The sequence below is a fragment of the Rhinopithecus roxellana genome, chromosome 9 (genome assembly GCF_007565055.1).
Source record: "Rhinopithecus roxellana isolate Shanxi Qingling chromosome 9, ASM756505v1, whole genome shotgun sequence".
NCBI classification, from domain to species: Eukaryota; Metazoa; Chordata; class Mammalia; order Primates; family Cercopithecidae; genus Rhinopithecus; species Rhinopithecus roxellana.
Window position 1 is genome coordinate 87,385,551 of NC_044557.1, and position 4,650 is coordinate 87,390,200.

The following is a 4,650-nucleotide window of genomic DNA, read 5'->3' on the forward strand; positions in this document are numbered from 1 at the left end:
TGTATTTTTAGTAGAGACAGGGTTTCATCATGTTGGCCAGGCTGGTCTCGAACTCCTGACCTCAGGTGATCCACCCGCCTTGGCCTCCCAAAGTGCTGGGATTACCATTGTGAGCCACTGCACCTGGCCATTCTTTTGCTCATTTATTCATACATTTCACAAATACTGTTAACATCTTTCATGTGCCAAGCACCAAGTTAGGTGTGGAGATATAGCAGTGAACAAGATGATGTATTTACTGTCTTCATAGCGATTAAAGTCGAATTCAAATGCAGAAAATACAGTTTTTTGTTTTTGTTTGTCTGTTTGTTTAAAGGAAGAGACCGGGCGTGGTGGCTCATACCTGTAATTCCAGCACTTTGGGAGGCTGAGGTGGGTGGATCACCTGAGGTCAGGAGTTCGAGATCAGCCTGACCAACATGGAGAAACCCCGCCTCTACTGAAAAATACAAAATTAGCCAGGCATGGTGTCGAATGCCTGTAATCCCAGCTACTTGGGAGGCTGAGGCAGGAGAATCACTTGAATCAGGGAGGCGGAGGTTGCAGTGAGCCGAGATCGCACCATTGCACTCCAGCCTGAGCAATAAGAGCAAAACTCCATCTCAAAAGTAAATAAATAAATAAATAAAGGAAGAAAAAGAAGAATACAGAAGTTCAATAAGTGAGAATTTTTTAAGAGGGTTGGCAGGCCCTCAGGGAATACCCTGTCCCAACCACCAGAATTTTGGAATGTAAAGAGATTCCACCCTGTGATTGTGTTATGTTGTATGGCATAAGTGGCCTTAATATAGGGGGATTATCTGTGCAGGCAAAATCTAATCACGTGTCTCCCAAACCGCTGAAAACTTTCTCTGGCTGGTGGTACAAGGCAGAAAAAGAAAAGAGAAGCTGGGAGCGGTGGCTCACACCTGTAATCCCAGCACTTTGGGAGTTCGAGGCAGGTGGATCACGAGGTCAGAAACTCGAGACCAGCCTGGCCAATATGGTGAAACCCTGTCTCTACTAAAACACAAAAATGATCCAGGTGTGATGGCATGTGGCTGTAGTCCCAGCTACTCAGGAGGCTGAGGCACGAGAATCGCTGGAACCCAGGAGGCAGAAGTTGCAGTGAGCCACGATTGCACTATTGCACTCCAGCCTGGGTGAAAGAGCGAGACTCTGTCTCAAAAAAAAAAATAAATAAATAAAATAAATAAACAAAAAGATGAGGGCACTGTCAGCAGTCAGCTCTCCTTGGGGCTGCTGCCGCGCAGGGCGGTGACTTCCGGAAGCTGAGAACAGCTCCTGGCTGACAAGTAGCAGGAAAACAGGGATCCTTGGTTCCCCAGAGGCAAGGAACTGGATGAGGTCTTCCAACAACCTAAGAAAGTTTGGCAGCAGATTCTTCCCCAGAGACTTCAGAAGGAGACTTAGCTGGGCCAACATTTGACTGCGGCCTTGGGAAACCCTGGAGAGGCAACTCATGATAGATACAGACAGGTTTCTATTCCCACAGAGAAATATAAATCATGACTGGCAATTACCTGAAAGTTATTCTGCTATTTACCTGTGACATTAATTATCACAGTGATAGAACGAGTGATAGAAATGAAAAAAGAATTAAGTCATGTGGGGACATTTTCTTACTCTCTGTTGAATGCATATCCACATATTTTTGTGTGTAATGATATATATGCAGATTTTCTGTTCCTGTTGAATACATCTTAGAAATATGTCACCCTGGCAAAGGAACAGTCCAGAAGGGGAAGGAAATGAGGCAGAGTGATTTTAGGAATTGTCTTTCCAGAACCCGTGCCTAGCCTCGTGGGTGCTGGTTGCAGAGACGGAAGAACAAAGTGAATGCCTCCTAATGCCTTTCTTTGTGGCAGAGCATGATATCTCCAGAGCTACGGATCTGTGTTCATGAAGATTTGGTTTTGGGAAGCAGCAGAGAGAAGGGCTTGGGAGCCAGTGCTGTGTATGCACCCCCAGTCCTGCCACTTCCCTAAAGCTTGTGCACTCAGGTGTGAAGGCAGGTGCTGTGGGGTGGGGAGGAGCCCACCTGTCTACACAGGCTCACCTGTGCTTGTCCAATCAGTGGAGGCATTTATCCCTGTTCCCCAGCAGCAGCAGATGGGAAGGCTAGGTATTGAGGGGTTGCCTGGATTGGGGTGTGTGGTGGGGAAGATCTAGCCCTGTCCACCATGGTGGGTGGTTCAGATAGAGGCAGTCCCAGCTCAGGCTGGGAGCTGCAGGGAATGGAGTGTGCTGGGCCACGGATAGTGGCAGTGCAGGGGCTCATGGTGGAGAGCAAATTCTGTTCTCAGAGCCAGAACCTGGGCTAGATCACAAGGGCCATCAGAGGGGAGAACCTGTTTTGGGGACCTTATTGTGGCTGCCCCTCAAATGTGCTAAGCTCATTTTCTCAGTGAAGACTTTGCTCTGGCTGTTCCACCCTGGCACACTCCCTTTCAGTCCTCCCTGTGTCGTCTGCCTCATTTCATTTACGTCTCTATTGCAAGGACACCTCCCCCAAGAGGTCTTCCTAGACTCTGCCCCCACCTTGTCCAAAACAGGAGCAACCCAAGGCATCTCTGTTTAACCCTGTTTCTTGTAAATACCTGGATGTCCATGACACAATGGTTTGTATAATCACTATCACCTCCATGGGTGGTACACAAGCCCCATGAAGTTCCTGTTAGTTCCTCTTGTTGTCACATCCCCTGTGCCTGGCACATGTTAAATGACCACCACAGAGCCTGCTCCTCTCCAGCCATTGCTATGGCACCCTGCATCCAGGGATAAAGCGGGCCATGTGGGAACCGAAAGAGCTGGCACTATAGGCTGTAATGCTTTGGGGTCTATGGTAAACTGAACTCTAGCCTTCAAATATGCTCAGGTTCAAAATCCTGTGAATATGCGTGTTCCTTTACATGGCGAAAGGAACTATGCAGGTGACAGTGAGTGATCTGGAGATAGGGTATGCTCCTGGGTCATCTTGTGAGCCCAATCTCATCACCAGGGTTTTTGTAAGAAGGAGGAAGATGGAGATTTGACTGCAGTGGTGAGAGCTCTGGCAGCAGAAGCAAGAAGTCAGAGTGATGTAGGGAGGGGCCACAAGGAAAGGAAAGTGGGCAAATTCCGGAAGCTGGGCTGGGCGTGGTGGCTCATGCCTCTAATCCCAGCACTTTGGGAGGCCGAGGTGGGTAGATCATCTGCAGTCAGGAGTTCAAGGCCAGCCCGGCCAACATGGTGAAACCCCACCTCTACTAAAAATACAAAAATTAGCCAAGAGTGATGGTAGATGCCTGTAATCCCAGCTACTTAGGAGGCTGAGGCAGGACAATCACTTGAACCCTGGAGGTGGAGACTGCAGTGAGCCAAGATCGCACCATTACACTCCAGCCTCGGTGACAGAGTGAGACTCCATCAAAAAAACAAAAACAAAAAAACTAAAACAAAAAGCAAATTCTAGAAGCTGGAAGAGGGGCAAGGAACAGATTCTCTCTTGTATCCTCCAGGAGGAACTCAGCCCTGCCAACACCTTGATCTTAACCCTGTAGGACTCATTCAGGGCTCCTGGCCTCCAGAACTGCAAGATAATACACTTATGTTGTTTCAAGCACACAAGTTTGGGGTAATTTTTTACAGTAGCAACAGAAAATGAAAACAAGGCCCGAGACTGCTCACTCTGGGTCCCCACCTGGGAGTCACACAGGGACAACTTTCTTCTTCTCACTGTGAAACCAGAGGTGAAGCTCTCACAGACGTATGTGATTTGAGAGCCGCTAGCAGATTCCCAGGTCTTGTGACTTTGGCCAATGAAGGCAGCTTGGGTCAAAAAGAGCAGCTCAGTTGTGAAGAGGCCCAGTGGGAATCCACCTGGGTTTCACAGCCAAGTCCCTATCGCTACCTTCCAGCCTACCAAGGAGTCCCAGAAAAACTGTAGAGGGAACTTCTGCAGAGGGATTTTTTTTTTTTTTTTTTTTTTTTTTTTTTTTTTTTTTTTTTTTTTTTTACTGGGCTGGGAGCTCAGAGTCCTTGAGATTCCATTAGCCATGGTAGGATGCCTGCAGTCCCGTTGCTGGAACAGTGGCCGATGTATATTTCCTTGGTTTTAAAAGCTGATTCTATCCCTCCAGACTTTTGTTTCCTTTAAGGTCTGGATTATATTCTATCCAGCTATGGACTCCCAGTGTCTGACATTAGTAGGTTCTTAACAAATGTTAAAAAACAAAAAAAACAAAACAAAAAAAGCCCTTGGGGTCACGCATGGCTGGAACTTCAATTTCCCTTCTGATCTCCCTCTTCTTTAGAGACCTCATTTTACCCGTGTCCACAAGTATGGGCTGGTGAGGCTCTACCTTATACCTGGAGATGATGCTATTTCTCTCTCTCTCTCTCTGATGTTCCAGAACTTATTCAACGGAGTAGTCTCCCAGCTCACCTCCCCTACCACCTCCCAACCATGCCACTGGCAGCAGGCTCTGCAGGGCCCCACCCTGGCCATGCTCCTGCCCCTCTAAAGCACTTCTGTGACTCTTGGTCCTCAGGACCAAGTCTGTCCCCTCAGCAGGGCTCGCCAGCCCCCTCATCTGTGCCCGGCTCCCCACCCAGCCTTGTCCCTGGCCATGGCCCTCCACAGGTCCCAGGGCACAGGGGACTCGACTC